Source organism: Euprymna scolopes, chromosome 43 (genome assembly GCF_053919585.1).
Source record: "Euprymna scolopes isolate OS-2025 chromosome 43, ASM5391958v1, whole genome shotgun sequence".
In the NCBI taxonomy this organism is placed as follows: Eukaryota; Metazoa; Mollusca; class Cephalopoda; order Sepiida; family Sepiolidae; genus Euprymna; species Euprymna scolopes.
In genome coordinates, this window is record NC_136524.1 from 156,756 (window position 1) to 175,252 (window position 18,497).

Here is an 18,497-nt window from a genome sequence, read left to right on the forward strand (position 1 = left end):
ATTTATCCGCACTTTTTAGCCTATTTCCAACATAAAAATGGCATAAAATCAAGGAAAATTACTGTATGAACTAATCTAAGTCTTACTAGATTTATCCGCACTTTTTAGCCTATTTCCAACATAAAAATGGCATAAAATCAAGGGAAATTACTGTATGAACTTAATCTAAGTCTTACTAGATTTGGCCGCACTTTTTAGCCTTTTTCCAACATAAAAATGGCATAAAATAAAGGAAAATTACTTTATGACCTAATCTAAGTCTTACTAGATTCATCCGCACTTCTTAGCCTTTTTCCAACATAAAAATGGAATGAAGTCAAGGGAAATTACTGTATGAACTTAATCTAAGTCTTACTAGATTTAGCCGCACTGTTTAGCCTATTTCCAACATAAAAATGGCATAAAATCAAGGAAAATTACTGTATGAACAAATCTAAGTCTTACTAGATTTATCCGCACTTTTTAGCCTATTTCCAACATAAAAATGGCATAAAATCAAGGGAAATTACTGTATGAACTTACTCTAAGTCTTACTAGATTTATCCGCACTTTTTAGCATATTTCCAACATAAAAATGGCATAAAATCAAGGGAAATTTCTGTATTAACTTAATCAAAGTTTTACTTGATTTAGCCGTATTTTTTAGCCTATTTCCAACAGAAAAATGGCATAAAATCAAGGGAAATTACTGTATTAACTTAATCTAAGTCTTACTAGATTTATCCGCACTTGTTAGCCTATTTCCAACATAAAATGGCATAAAATCAAGGGAAATTACTGTATGAACTTAATCTTAGTCTTATTAGATTTAGCCGCACTTTTTAGCATATTTCCAACATAAAAATAACATAAAATCAAGGGAAATTACTGTGTTAACTTAATCCTAGTCTTACTAGATTTATACGCACTTGTTAGCCTATTTCCAACATAAAAATGGCATAAAATCAAGGGAAATTACTGTATGAACTTAATCTAAGTCTTACTAGATTTATCCGGACTTTTTAGCCTTTTTCCAACATAAAAATGGCATAAAATCAAGGGAAATTACTGTATGAACTTAATCTAAGTCTTACTAGATTTATCCGCACTTTTTAGCCTATTTCCAACATAAAAATGGCATAAAATCAAGGGAAATTACTGTATGAACTTAATCTAAGTCTTACTTGATTTATCCGCACTTTTTAGCCTTTTTCCAACATAAAAATGGCATAAAATCATAGGAAATTACTGTATGAACTTAATCTAAGTCTTACTTGATTTATCCGCACTTTTTAGCCTTTTTCCAACATAAAAATGGCATAAAATCAAGGGAAATTACTGTATGAACTTAATCTAAGTCTTACTAGATTTATCCGCACTTTTTAGCCTATTTCCAACATAAAAATGGCATAAAATCAAGGGAAATTACTGTATGAACTTAATCTTAGTCTTACTAGTTCAAGCCGAATTTTTTAGAATATTTCCCATATAAAAATGGAATAAAATGAAAGGAAACAACTGTATTAACTTAATCTAAGTCTTACGCGATTAAGCCTATTATAACACAAAAATAGCATAAAATCAAGGGAAATTACTGTATTAACTTCATATCAGTCTTACTAGATTAAGCAGTATTTTATAGCATGTTTAAAATGGCATAAAATCAAGACAAATTACTGTATTAACTTAATGAAAGTCTTATTAGTTTTAGCCGCATTTTATAGCCTATTTCCAACATAAAAATGGCATAAAATCAACGGTAATTACTGTATTAACTTAATCTAAGTCTTACAGGATTTAGCCGCCGATTTTTAGCCTACTTTCATTATAAAAATGGCACAAAATCGCAGGAAATTACTGTATAAACTTGATGTACGTCTTACTAGATTTAACTGAATGTTTTAGAATATTTCCCATATAAAAATTGAATAAAATCAAAGGAAACAACTGTATTAACTTAATCTAAGTCTTACTTGATTTAGCCGCATTTATTAGCGTATTTTCAACAGAAAAAGTGTATAAAATCAAGGGAAATTTCTTTGTTAACTTAATCTTTGTCTTACTAGTTCAAGCCGAATTTTTTAGAATATTTCCCATATAAAAATGGAATAAAATCAAAGGAAACCACTGTATTAACTTAATCTAAGTCTTACTCGATTTAGCCTATTATAACATAAAAATAGCATGAAATCAAGGGAAATTACTGTATTAACTTAATCTCAGTCTTACTAGATTAAGCAGCATTTTATAGCCTATTTAAAATGGCATAAAATCAAGACAAATTACTGTATTAACTTAATGAAAGTCTTATTAGTTTTAGCCGCATCTTTTAGCCTATTTCCAACATAAAAATGGCATAAAATCAACGGAAATTACTGTATTAAGTTACTAGATTTAGCCGCATTTTTTAGTCAATTTCCAACATAAAAATGTCATAAAATACAGGGAAATTACTGGATAAACTTAATCTAAGTCTTACTTGATTTAGCCGCATTTTTAAGCGTATCTTCAACATCAAAATGGCATAAAATCAAGGGAAATTACTGTATTAACTTAATCAAAGTTTTACTTGATTTAGCCGTATTTTTTAGCCTATTTCCAACGTAAAAATGGCATAAAATCAAGGGAAATTACTGTATGAACTTAATCTTTGTCTTACTAGATTTAGCCGCACATTTTAGCCTATTTCCAACAGAAAAATGGCATAAAATCAAGGGAAATTACTGTATTAACTTAATCTAAGTCTTACTAGATTTATCCGCACTTGTTAGCCTATTTCCAACATAAAATGGCATAAAATCAAGGGAAATTACTGTATGAACTTAATCTAAGTCTTATTAGATTTAGCCGCACCTTTTAGCCTATTTCCAACATAAAAATAACATAAAATCAAGGGAAATTACTGTGTTAACTTAATCTAAGTCTTACTAGATTTATCCGCACTTGTTAGCCTATTTCCAACATAAAAATTGCATAAAATCAAGGGAAATTACTGTATGAACTTGATCTAAGTCTTACTAGATTTATCCGGACTTTTTAGCCTTTTTCCAACATAAAAATGGCATAAAATCAAGGGAAATTACTGTATAAACTAAATCTAAGTCTTACTAGATTTATCCGGACTTTTTAGCCTTTTTCCAACATAAAAATGGCATAAAATCAAGGGAAATTACTGTATGAACTTAATCTAAGTCTTACTAGATTTATCCGCACTTGTTAGCCTATTTCCAACATAAAAATGGCATAAAATCAAGGGAAATTACTGTATGAACTTAATCTCAGTCTTACTAGATTTATCCGGACTTTTTAGGCTTTTTCCAACATAAAAATGGCATAAAATCAAGGGAAATTACTGTATGAACTAAATCTAAGTCTTACTAGATTTATCGGCACATGTTAGCCTATTTCCAACATAAAAATGGCATAAAATCAAGGGAAATTACTGTATGAACTTAATCTAAGTCTTACTAGATTTATCCGCACTTTTTAGCCTATTTCCAACATAAAAATAACATAAAATCAAGGGAAATTACTGTGTTGACTTAATCTAAGTCTTACTAGATTTAGCCGCACTTTTTAGCCTATTTCCAACATAAAAATGGAATAAAATCAAGGGCAATTACTTTATGAACTTAATCTAAGTCTTACTAGATTCATCCGCACTTCTTAGCCTATTTCCAACATAAAAATGGCATAAAATCAAGGGAAATTACTGTATGAACCTAATCTAAGTCTTACTAGATTTAGCCGAACATTTTAGCCTATGTTCAACATAAAAATGGCATAAAATCAAGGGAAATTACTGTATGAACTTAATCTTAGTCTTACTAGTTCAAGCCGAATTTTTTAGAATATTTCCCATATAAAAATGGAATAAAATGAAAGGAAACAACTGTATTAACTTAATCTTAGTCTTACGCGATTAAGCCTATTATAACACAAAAATAGCATAAAATCAAGGGAAATTACTGTATTAACCTTATCTCAGTCTTACTAGATTAAGCAGTATTTTATAGCATGTTTAAAATGGCATAAAATCAAGACAAATTACTGTATTAACTTAATGAAAGTCTTATTAGTTTTAGCCGCATTTTTTAGCCTATTTCCAACATAAAAATGGCATAAGATCAACGGAAATTACTGTATTAACTTACTAGATTTAGCCGCATTTTTTAGTCAATTTCCAACATAAAAATGGCATAAAATCAAGGGAAATAACTGTATGAACTTAATCTAAGTCTTACTAGATTTAGCCGATTTTTTAAGCCTATTTCCCAAAGAAAAATGCAATAAAATCAATACAAATAACTGTATTAACTTAATCTAAGTCTTACTTGATTTAGCCGCATGGTATAGTCTATTTCAAACATTAAAATGGCATAAAATCAAGGGACATTACTTTAAAAATTATCTAAGTCTTACTAGATTTATCCGCACTTTTTAGCCTATTTCCAACATAAAAATGGCATAAAATCAAGGGAAATTACTGTATTAACTTAATCTAAGTCTTACTAGATTTATCCGCACTTTTTAGCCTATTTCCAACATAAAAATGGCATAAAATCAAGGGCAATTACTTTATGAACTTAATCTAAGTCTTACTAGATTCATCCGCACTTTTTAGCCTATTTCCAACATAAAAATGGCATAAAATCAAGGGAAATTACTGTATGAACTTAATCTAAGTCTTACTAGATTTAGCCGCACTTGTTAGCCTATTTCCAACATAAAAATGGCATAAAATCATAGGAAATTACTGTATACACTTAATCTAAGTTTTACTTGATTTAGCCGTATTTTTTAACCTATTTCCAACTTAAAAATGGCATAAAATCAAGGGAAATTACTGTATGAACTTAATCTAAGTCTTACTAGATTTATCCGGACTTTGTAGGCTTTTTCCAACATAAAAATGGCATAAAATCAAGAGAAATTACTGTATGAACTTAATCTAAGTCTTACTAGATTTATCGGCACATGTTAGCCTATTTCCAACATAAAAATGGCATAAAATCAAGGGAAATTACTGTATGAACTTAATCTAAGTCTTACTAGATTTATCCGCACTTTTTAGCCTATTTCCAACATAAAAATAACATAAAATCAAGGGAAATTACTGTGTTGACTTAATCTAAGTCTTACTAGATTTAGCCGCACTTTTTAGCCTATTTCCAACATAAAAATGGAATAAAATCAAGGGCAATTACTTTATGAACTTAATCTAAGTCTTACTAGATTCATCCGCACTTCTTAGCCTATTTCCAACATAAAAATGGCATAAAATCAAGGGAAATTACTGTATGAACCTAATCTAAGTCTTACTAGATTTAGCCGAACATTTTAGCCTATGTTCAACATAAAAATGGCATAAAATCAAGGGAAATTACTGTATGAACTTAATCTTAGTCTTACTAGTTCAAGCCGAATTTTTTAGAATATTTCCCATATAAAAATGGAATAAAATGAAAGGAAACAACTGTATTAACTTAATCTTAGTCTTACGCGATTAAGCCTATTATAACACAAAAATAGCATAAAATCAAGGGAAATTACTGTATTAACTTAATCTCAGTCTTACTAGATTAAGCAGTATTTTATAGCATGTGTAAAATGGCATAAAATCAAGACAAATTACTGTATTAACTTAATGAAAGTCTTATTAGTTTTAGCCTTATTTTTTAGCCTATTTCCAACATAAAAATGGCATAAAATCAACGGAAATTACTGTATTAACTTACTAGATTTAGCCGCATTTTTTAGTCAATTTCCAATATAAAAATGGCATAAAATCAAGGGAAATTTCTTTATGAACTTAATCTAAGTCTTACTAGATTTATCCGCACTTTTTAGCCTATTTCCAACATAAAAATGGCATAAAATCAAGGGAAATTACTTTATGAACTTAATCTAAGTCTTACTTGATTTATCCGCACTTTTTAGCCTATTTCCAACATAAAAATGGCATAAAATCAAGGGAAATTACTGTATGAACTTAATCTAAGTCTTACTTGATTTATCCGCACTTTTTAGCCTTTTTCCAACATAAAAATGGCATAAAATCAAGGGAAATTACTGTATGAACTTAATCTAAGTCTTACTAGATTTATCCGCACTTTTTAGCCTATTTCCAACATAAAAATGGCATAAAATCAAGGAAAATTACTGTATGAACTAATCTAAGTCTTACTAGATTTAGCCGCACTTTTTAGCCTATTTCCAACATAAAAATGGCATAAAATCAAGGGAAATTACTGTATGAACTAAATCTAAGTCTTACTAGATTTAGCCGCACTTTTTAGCCTATTTCCAACATAAAAATGGCATAAAATCAAGGAAAATTACTGTATGAACTAATCTAAGTCTTACTAGATGTATCCGCACGTTGTAGCCTATTTCCAACATAAAAATGGCATAAAATCAAGGGAAATTACTGTATGAACTTAATCTAAGTCTTACTAGATTTAGCCGCACTTTTTAGCCTATTTCCAACATAAAAATGGCATAAAATCAAGGGAAATTACTGTATGAACTTAATCTAAGTCTTACTAGATTTATCCGCACTTTTTAGCCTATTTCCAACATAAAAATGGCATAAAATCAAGGGAAATTACTGTATGAACTTAATCTAAGTCTTACTAGATTTATCCGCACTTTTTAGCCTATTTCCAACATAAAAATGGCATAAAATCAAGGGAAATTACTGTATGAACTTAATCTAAGTCTTACTAGATTTATCCGCACTTTTTAGCCTATTTCCAACATAAAAATGGCATAAAATCAAGGGAATTACTGTATGAACTTAATCTAAGTCTTACTAGATTTATCCGCACTTTTTAGCCTTTTTCCAACATAAAAATGGCATAAAATCAAGGGAAATTACTGTATGAACTTAATCTAAGTCTTACTAGATTTATCCGCACTTTTTAGCCTATTTCCAAAATAAAAATGGCATAAAATCAAGGGAAATTACTGTATGAACTTAATCTAAGTCTTACTAGATTTATCCGCACTTTTTAGCCTATTTCCAACATAAAAATGGCATAAAATCAAGGGAAATTACTGTATTAACTTAATCTAAGTCTTACTAGATTTATCCGCACTTTTTAGCCTATTTCCAACATAAAAATGGCATAAAATCAAGGGAAATTACTGTATAAACTTAATCTACGTCTTACTAGATTTATCCGCACTTTTTAGCCTTTTTCCAACATAAAAATGGCATAAAATCAAGGGAAATTACTGTATGAACTTAATCTAAGTCTTACTAGATTTATCCGCACTTTTTAGCCTATTTCCAACATAAAAATGGCATAAAATCAAGGGAAATTACTGTATGAACTTAATCTAAGTCTTACATGATTTATCCGCACTTTTTAGCCTTTTTCCAACATAAAAATGGCATAAAATCAAGGGAAATTACTGTATGAACTTAATCTAAGTCTTACTTGATTTATCCGCACTTTTTAGCCTATTTCCAACATAAAAATGGCATAAAATCAAGGGAAATTACTGTATGAACTTAATCTAAGTCTTACTAGATTTATCCGCACTTTTTAGCCTATTTCCAACATAAAAATGGCATAAAATCAAGGGAAATTACTGTATGAACTTAATCTAAGTCTTACTAGATTTAGCCGCACTTTTTAGCCTATTTCCAACATAAAAATGGCATAAAATCAAGGAAAATTACTGTATTAACTAATCTAAGTCTTACTAGATTTAGCCGCACTTTTTAGCCTATTTCCAACATAAAAATGGCATAAAATCAAGGGAAATTACTGTATGAACTTAATCTAAGTCTTACTAGATTTATCCGCACTTTTTAGCCTATTTCCAACATAAAAATGGCATAAAATCAAGGGAAATTACTGTATGAACTTAATCTAAGTCTTACTAGATTTATCCGCACTTTTTAGCCTATTTCCAACATAAAAATGGCATAAAATCAAGGAAAATTACTGTATGAACTAAATCTAAGTCTTACTAGATTTAGCCGCACTTTTTAGCCTATTTCCAACATAAAAATGGCATAAAATCAAGGAAAATTACTGTATGAACTAATCTAAGTCTTATTAGATGTAGCCGCACTGTTTAGCCTGTTTCCAACATAAAAATGGCATAAAATCAAGGGAAATTACTGTATGAACTTAATCTAAGTCTTACTAGATTTATCCGCACTTTTTAGCCTATTTCCAACATAAAAATGGTATAAAATCAAGGGAAATTACTGTATGAACTTAATCTAAGTCTTACTAGATTTATCCGCACTTTTTAGCCTATTTCCAACATAAAAATGGCATAAAATCAAGGGAAATTACTGTATGAACTTAATCTAAGTCTTACTAGATTCATCCGCACTTCTTAGCCTATTTCCAACATAAAAATGGCATAAAATCAAGGGAAATTACTGTATGAACCTAATCTAAGTCTTACTAGATTTAGCCGAACATTTTAGCCTATTTCCAACATAAAAATGGCATAAAATCAAGGGAAATTACTGTATGAACTTAATCTTAGTCTTACTAGTTCAAGCCGAATTTTTTAGAATATTTCCCATATAAAAATGGAATAAAATGAAAGGAAACAACTGTATTAACTTAATCTTAGTCTTACGCGATTAAGCCTATTATAACACAAAAATAGCATAAAATCAAGGGAAATTACTGTATTAACTTAATCTCAGTCTTACTAGATTAAGCAGTATTTTATAGCATGTGTAAAATGGCATAAAATCAAGACAAATTACTGTATTAACTTAATGAAAGTCTTATTAGTTTTAGCCTTATTTTTTAGCCTATTTCCAACATAAAAATGGCATAAAATCAACGGAAATTACTGTATTAACTTACTAGATTTAGCCGCATTTTTTAGTCAATTTCCAACATAAAAATGGCATAAAATCAAGGGAAATTACTTTATGAACTTAATCTAAGTCTTACTAGATTTATCCGCACTTTTTAGCCTATTTCCAACATAAAAATGGCATAAAATCAAGGGAAATTACTGTATGAACTTAATCTAAGTCTTACTTGATTTATCCGCACTTTTTAGCCTATTTCCAACATAAAAATGGCATAAAATCAAGGGAAATTACTGTATGAACTTAATCTAAGTCTTACTTGATTTATCCGCACTTTTTAGCCTTTTTCCAACATAAAAATGGCATAAAATCAAGGGAAATTACTGTATGAACTTAATCTAAGTCTTACTAGATTTATCCGCACTTTTTAGCCTATTTCCAACATAAAAATGGCATAAAATCAAGGAAAATTACTGTATGAACTAATCTAAGTCTTACTAGATTTAGCCGCACTTTTTAGCCTATTTCCAACATAAAAATGGCATAAAATCAAGGGAAATTACTGTATGAACTAAATCTAAGTCTTACTAGATTTAGCCGCACTTTTTAGCCTATTTCCAACATAAAAATGGCATAAAATCAAGGGAAATTACTGTATGAACTTAATCTAAGTCTTACTAGATTTATCCGCACTTTTTAGCCTATTTCCAACATAAAAATGGCATAAAATCAAGGGAAATTACTGTATAAACTTAATCTAAGTCTTACTAGATTTATCCGCACTTTTTAGCCTTTTTCCAACATAAAAATGGCATAAAATCAAGGGAAATTACTGTATGAACTTAATCTAAGTCTTACTAGATTTATCCGCACTTTTTAGCCTATTTCCAACATAAAAATGGCATAAAATCAAGGGAAATTACTGTATGAACTTAATCTAAGTCTTACATGATTTATCCGCACTTTTTAGCCTTTTTCCAACATAAAAATGGCATAAAATCAAGGGAAATTACTGTATGAACTTAATCTAAGTCTTACTTGATTTATCCGCACTTTTTAGCCTATTTCCAACATAAAAATGGCATAAAATCAAGGGAAATTACTGTATGAACTTAATCTAAGTCTTACTAGATTTATCCGCACTTTTTAGCCTATTTCCAACATAAGAATGGCATAAAATCAAGGGAAATTACTGTATGTACTTAATCTAAGTCTTACTAGATTTAGCCGCACTTTTTAGCCTATTTCCAACATAAAAATGGCATAAAATCAAGGAAAATTACTGTATTAACTAATCTAAGTCTTACTAGATTTAGCCGCACTTTTTAGCCTATTTCCAACATAAAAATGGCATAAAATCAAGGGAAATTACTGTATGAACTTAATCTAAGTCTTACTAGATTTATCCGCACTTTTTAGCCTATTTCCAACATAAAAATGGCATAAAATCAAGGGAAATTACTGTATGAACTTAATCTAAGTCTTACTAGATTTAGCCGCACTTTTTAGCCTATTTCCAACATAAAAATGGCATAAAATCAAGGGAAATTACTGTATGAACTTAATCTAAGTCTTACTAGATTTAGCCGCACTTTTTACCTATTTCCAACATAAAAATGGCATAAAATCAAGGAAAATTACTGTATGAACTAATCTAAGTCTTACTAGATGTAGCCGCACTGTTTAGCCTGTTTCCAACATAAAAATGGCATAAAATCAAGGGAAATTACTGTATGAACTTAATCTAAGTCTTACTAGATTTATCCGCACTTTTTAGCCTATTTCCAACATAAAAATGGCATAAAATCAAGGGAAATTACTGTATGAACTTAATCTAAGTCTTACTAGATTTATCCGCACTGTTTAGCCTATTTCCAACATAAAAATGGCATAAAATCAAGGGAAATTACTGTATGAACTTAATCTAAGTCTTACTAGATTTATCCGCACTTTTTAGCCTATTTCCAACATAAAAATGGCATAAAATCAAGGGAAATTACTGTATGAACTAAATCTAAGTCTTACTAGATTTAGCCGCACTTTTTAGCCTATTTCCAACATAAAAATGGCATAAAATCAAGGAAAATTACTGTATGAACTTAATCTAAGTCTTACTAGATTTATCCGCACGTTGTAGCCTATTTCCAACATAAAAATGGCATAAAATCAAGGGAAATTACTGTATGAACTTAATCTAAGTCTTACTAGATTTATCCGCACTTTTTAGCCTATTTCCAACATAAAAATGGCATAAAATCAAGGGAAATTACTGTATGAACTTAATCTAAGTCTTACTAGATTTATCCGCACTTTTTAGCCTATTTCCAACATAAAAATGGCATAAAATCAAGGGAAATTACTGTATGAACTTAATCTAAGTCTTACTAGATTTATCCGCACTTTTTAGCCTATTTCCAACATAAAAATGGCATAAAATCAAGGGAAATTACTGTATGAACTTAATCTAAGTCTTACTAGATTTATCCGCACTTTTTAGCCTATTTCCAACATAAAAATGGCATAAAATCAAGGGAAATTACTGTATGAACTTAATCTAAGTCTTACTAGATTTATCCGCACTTTTTAGCCTATTTCCAACATAAAAATGGCATAAAATCAAGGGAAATTACTGTATGAACTTAATCTAAGTCTTACTTGATTTATCCGCACTTTTTAGCCTTTTTCCAACATAAAAATGGCATAAAATCAAGGGAAATTACTGGATGAACTTAATCTAAGTCTTACTAGATTTATCCGCACTTTTTAGCCTATTTCCAAAATAAAAATGGCATAAAATCAAGGGAAATTACTGTATGAACTTAATCTAAGTCTTACTAGATTTATCCGCACTTTTTAGCCTATTTCCAACATAAAAATGGCATAAAATCAAGGGAAATTACTGTATGAACTAAATCTAAGTCTTACTAGATTTAGCCGCACTTTTTAGCCTTTTTCCAACATAAAAATGGCATAAAATCAAGGGAAATTACTGTATGAACTTAATCTAAGTCTTACTTGATTTATCCGCACTTTTTAGCCTATTTCCAACATAAAAATGGCATAAAATCAAGGGAAATTACTGTATGAACTTAATCTAAGTCTTACTAGATTTATCCGCACTTTTTAGCCTATTTCCAACATAAAAATGGCATAAAATCAAGGGAAATTACTGTATGAACTTAATCTAAGTCTTACTAGATTTAGCCGCACTTTTTAGCCTATTTCCAACATAAAAATGGCATAAAATCAAGGAAAATTACTGTATGAACTAATCTAAGTCTTACTAGATTTAGCCGCACTTTTTAGCCTATTTCCAACATAAAAATGGCATAAAATCAAGGGAAATTACTGTATGAACTTAATCTAAGTCTTACTAGATTTATCCGCACTTTTTAGCCTATTTCCAACATAAAAATGGCATAAAATCAAGGGAAATTACTGTATGAACTTAATCTAAGTCTTACTAGATTTAGCCGCACTTTTTAGCCTATTTCCAACATAAAAATGGCATAAAATCAAGGAAAATTACTGTATGATCTAATCTAAGTCTTACTAGATTTAGCCGCACTGTTTAGCCTGTTTCCAACATAAAAATGGCATAAAATCAAGGGAAATTACTGTATGAACTTAATCTAAGTCTTACTAGATTTATCCGCACTTTTTAGCCTATTTCCAACATAAAAATGGCATAAAATCAAGGGAAATTACTGTATGAACTTAATCTAAGTCTTACTAGATTTATCCGCACTTTTTAGCCTATTTCCAACATAAAAATGGCATAAAATCAAGGGAAATTACTGTATGAACTTAATCTAAGTCTTACTAGATTTACGTCACTTTTCAGCCTATTTCCAACATAAAAATGGCATAAAATCAAGGGAAATTACTGTATGAACTAAATCTAAGTCTTACTAGATTTAGCCGCACTTTTAAGCCTATTTCCAACATAAAAATGGCATAAAATCAAGGAAAATTACTGTATGAACTAATCTAAGTCTTACTAGATTTATCCGCACGTTGTAGCCTATTTCCAACACAAAAATGGCATAAAATCAAGGAAAATTACTGTATGAACTTAATCTAAGTCTTACTAGATTTATCCGCACTTTTTAGCCTATTTCCAACATAAAAATGGCATAAAATCAAGGGAAATTACTGTATTAACTTAATCTAAGTCTTACTAGATTTATCCGCACTTTTTAGCCTATTTCCAACATAAAAATGGCATAAAATCAAGGGAAATTACTGTATGAACTTAATCTAAGTCTTACTAGATTTATCCGCACTTTTTAGCCTATTTCCAACATAAAAATGGCATAAAATCAAGGGAAATTACTGTATGAACTTAATCTAAGTCTTACTAGATTTATCCGCACTTTTTAGCCTATTTCCAACGTAAAAATGGCATAAAATCAAGGGAAATTACTGTATGAACTTAATCTAAGTCTTACTTGATTTATCCGCACTTTTTAGCCTTTTTCCAACATAAAAATGGCATAAAATCAAGGGAAATTACTGTATGAACTTAATCTAAGTCTTACTAGATTTATCCGCACTTTTTAGCCTATTTCCAAAATAAAAATGGCATAAAATCAAGGGAATTACTGTATGAACTTAATCTAAGTCTTACTAGATTTATCCGCACTTTTTAGCCTATTTCCAACATAAAAATGGCATAAAATCAAGGGAAATTACTGTATGAACTTAATCTAAGTCTTACTAGATTTAGCCGCACTTTTTAGCCTATTTCCAACATAAAAATGGCATAAAATCAAGGGAAATTACTGTATGAACTTAATCTAAGTCTTACTAGATTTATCCGCACTTTTTAGCCTATTTCCAACATAAAAATGGCATAAAATCAAGGGAAATTACTGTATGAACTAAATCTAAGTCTTACTAGATTTAGCCGCACTTTTTAGCCTATTTCCAACATAAAAATGGCATAAAATCAAGGAAAATTACTGTATGAACTTAATCTAAGTCTTACTAGATTTATCCGCACGTTGTAGCCTATTTCCAACATAAAAATGGCATAAAATCAAGGGAAATTACTGTATGAACTTAATCTAAGTCTTACTAGATTTATCCGCACTTTTTAGCCTATTTCCAACATAAAAATGGCATAAAATCAAGGGAAATTACTGTATGAACTTAATCTAAGTCTTACTAGATTTATCCGCACTTTTTAGCCTATTTCCAACATAAAAATGGCATAAAATCAAGGGAAATTACTGTATGAACTTAATCTAAGTCTTACTAGATTTATCCGCACTTTTTAGCCTATTTCCAACATAAAAATGGCATAAAATCAAGGGAAATTACTGTATGAACTTAATCTAAGTCTTACTAGATTTATCCGCACTTTTTAGCCTATTTCCAACATAAAAATGGCATAAAATCAAGGGAAATTACTGTATGAACTTAATCTAAGTCTTACTAGATTTATCCGCACTTTTTAGCCTATTTCCAACATAAAAATGGCATAAAATCAAGGGAAATTACTGTATGAACTTAATCTAAGTCTTACTTGATTTATCCGCACTTTTTAGCCTTTTTCCAACATAAAAATGGCATAAAATCAAGGGAAATTACTGTATGAACTTAATCTAAGTCTTACTAGATTTATCCGCACTTTTTAGCCTATTTCCAAAATAAAAATGGCATAAAATCAAGGGAAATTACTGTATGAACTTAATCTAAGTCTTACTAGATTTATCCGCACTTTTTAGTTTATTTCCAACATAAAAATGGCATAAAATCAAGGGAAATTACTGTATGAACTAAATCTAAGTCTTACTAGATTTAGCCGCACTTTTTAGCCTTTTTCCAACATAAAAATGGCATAAAATCAAGGAAAATTACTGTATGAACTTAATCTAAGTCTTACTTGATTTATCCGCACTTTTTAGCCTATTTCCAACATAAAAATGGCATAAAATCAAGGGAAATTACTGTATGAACTTAATCTAAGTCTTACTAGATTTATCCGCACTTTTTAGCCTATTTCCAACATAAAAATGGCATAAAATCAAGGGAAATTACTGTATGAACTTAATCTAAGTCTTACTAGATTTAGCCGCACTTTTTAGCCTATTTCCAACATAAAAATGGCATAAAATCAAGGAAAATTACTGTATGAACTAATCTAAGTCTTACTAGATTTAGCCGCACTTTTTAGCCTATTTCCAACATAAAAATGGCATAAAATCAAGGGAAATTACTGTATGAACTTAATCTAAGTCTTACTAGATTTATCCGCACTTTTTAGCCTATTTCCAACATAAAAATGGCATAAAATCAAGGGAAATTACTGTATGAACTTAATCTAAGTCTTACTAGATTTTAGCCGCACTTTTTAGCCTATTTCCAACATAAAAATGGCATAAAATCAAGGAAAATTACTGTATGATCTAATCTAAGTCTTACTAGATTTAGCCGCACTGTTTAGCCTGTTTCCAACATAAAAATGGCATAAAATCAAGGGAAATTACTGTATGAACTTAATCTAAGTCTTACTAGATTTATCCGCACTTTTTAGCCTATTTCCAACATAAAAATGGCATAAAATCAAGGGAAATTACTGTATGAACTTAATCTAAGTCTTACTAGATTTATCCGCACTTTTTAGCCTATTTCCAACATAAAAATGGCATAAAATCAAGGGAAATTACTGTATGAACTTAATCTAAGTCTTACTAGATTTACGTCACTTTTCAGCCTATTTCCAACATAAAAATGGCATAAAATCAAGGGAAATTACTGTATGAACTAAATCTAAGTCTTACTAGATTTAGCCGCACTTTTAAGCCTATTTCCAACATAAAAATGGCATAAAATCAAGGAAAATTACTGTATGAACTAATCTAAGTCTTACTAGATTTATCCGCACGTTGTAGCCTATTTCCAACACAAAAATGGCATAAAATCAAGGAAAATTACTGTATGAACTTAATCTAAGTCTTACTAGATTTATCCGCACTTTTTAGCCTATTTCCAACATAAAAATGGCATAAAATCAAGGGAAATTACTGTATTAACTTAATCTAAGTCTTACTAGATTTATCCGCACTTTTTAGCCTATTTCCAACATAAAAATGGCATAAAATCAAGGGAAATTACTGTATGAACTTAATCTAAGTCTTACTAGATTTATCCGCACTTTTTAGCCTATTTCCAACATAAAAATGGCATAAAATCAAGGGAAATTACTGTATGAACTTAATCTAAGTCTTACTAGATTTATCCGCACTTTTTAGCCTATTTCCAACGTAAAAATGGCATAAAATCAAGGGAAATTACTGTATGAACTTAATCTAAGTCTTACTTGATTTATCCGCACTTTTTAGCCTTTTTCCAACATAAAAATGGCATAAAATCAAGGGAAATTACTGTATGAACTTAATCTAAGTCTTACTAGATTTATCCGCACTTTTTAGCCTATTTCCAAAATAAAAATGGCATAAAATCAAGGGAATTACTGTATGAACTTAATCTAAGTCTTACTAGATTTATCCGCACTTTTTAGCCTATTTCCAACATAAAAATGGCATAAAATCAAGGGAAATTACTGTATGAACTTAATCTAAGTCTTACTAGATTTAGCCGCACTTTTTAGCCTATTTCCAACATAAAAATGGCATAAAATCAAGGGAAATTACTGTATGAACTTAATCTAAGTCTTACTAGATTTATCCGCACTTTTTAGCCTATTTCCAACATAAAAATGGCATAAAATCAAGGGAAATTACTGTATGAACTAAATCTAAGTCTTACTAGATTTAGCCGCACTTTTTAGCCTATTTCCAACATAAAAAATGGCATAAAATCAAGGAAAATTACTGTATGAACTTAATCTAAGTCTTACTAGATTTATCCGCACGTTGTAGCCTATTTCCAACATAAAAATGGCATAAAATCAAGGGAAATTACTGTATGAACTTAATCTAAGTCTTACTAGATTTATCCGCACTTTTTAGCCTATTTCCAACATAAAAATGGCATAAAATCAAGGGAAATTACTGTATGAACTTAATCTAAGTCTTACTAGATTTATCCGCACTTTTTAGCCTATTTCCAACATAAAAATGGCATAAAATCAAGGGAAATTACTGTATAAACTTAATCTAAGTCTTACTAGATTTATCCGCACTTTTTAGCCTTTTTCCAACATAAAAATGGCATAAAATCAAGGGAAATTACTGTATGAACTTAATCTAAGTCTTACTAGATTTATCCGCACTTTTTAGCCTATTTCCAACATAAAAATGGCATAAAATCAAGGGAAATTACTGTATGAAACTTAATCTAAGTCTTACATGATTTATCCGCACTTTTTAGCCTTTTTCCAACATAAAAATGGCATAAAATCAAGGGAAATTACTGTATGAACTTAATCTAAGTCTTACTTGATTTATCCGCACTTTTTAGCCTATTTCCAACATAAAAATGGCATAAAAATCAAGGGAAATTACTGTATGAACTTAATCTAAGTCTTACTAGATTTATCCGCACTTTTTAGCCTATTTCCAACATAAGAATGGCATAAAATCAAGGGAAATTACTGTATGTACTTAATCTAAGTCTTACTAGATTTAGCCGCACTTTTTAGCCTATTTCCAACATAAAAATGGCATAAAATCAAGGAAAATTACTGTATTAACTAATCTAAGTCTTACTAGATTTAGCCGCACTTTTTAGCCTTTTTCCAACATAAAAATGGCATAAAATCAAGGAAAATTACTGTATGAACTTAATCTAAGTCTTACTTGATTTATCCGCACTTTTTAGCCTATTTCCAACATAAAAATGGCATAAAATCAAGGGAAATTACTGTATGAACTTAATCTAAGTCTTACTAGATTTATCCGCACTTTTTAGCCTATTTCCAACATAAAAATGGCATAAAATCAAGGGAAATTACTGTATGAACTTAATCTAAGTCTTACTAGATTTAGCCGCACTTTTTAGCCTATTTCCAACATAAAAATGGCATAAAATCAAGGGAAATTACTGTATGAACTTAATCTAAGTCTTACTAGATTTATCCGCACTTTTTAGCCTATTTCCAACATAAAAATGGCATAAAATCAAGGAAAATTACTGTATGAACTAATCTAAGTCTTACTAGATTTAGCCGCACTTTTTAGCCTATTTCCAACATAAAAATGGCATAAAAATCAAGGGAAATTACTGTATGAACTTAATCTAAGTCTTACTAGATTTATCCGCACTTTTTAGCCTATTTCCAACATAAAAATGGCATAAAATCAAGGGAAATTACTGTATGAACTTAATCTAAGTCTTACTAGATTTAGCCGCACTTTTTAGCCTATTTCCAACATAAAAATGGCATAAAATCAAGGAAAATTACTGTATGATCTAATCTAAGTCTTACTAGATTTAGCCGCACTGTTTTAGCCTGTTTCCAACATAAAAATGGAGTAAAATCAAGGGAAATTACTGTATGAACTTAATCTAAGTCTTACTAGATTTATCCGCACTTTTTAGCCTATTTCCAACATAAAAATGGCATAAAATCAAGGAAAATTACTGTATGAACTTAATCTAAGTCTTACTAGATTTATCCGCACTTTTTAGCCTATTTCCAACATAAAAATGGCATAAAATCAAGGGAAATTACTGTATGAACTTAATCTAAGTCTTACTAGATTTACGTCACTTTTCAGCCTATTTCCAACATAAAAATGGCATAAAA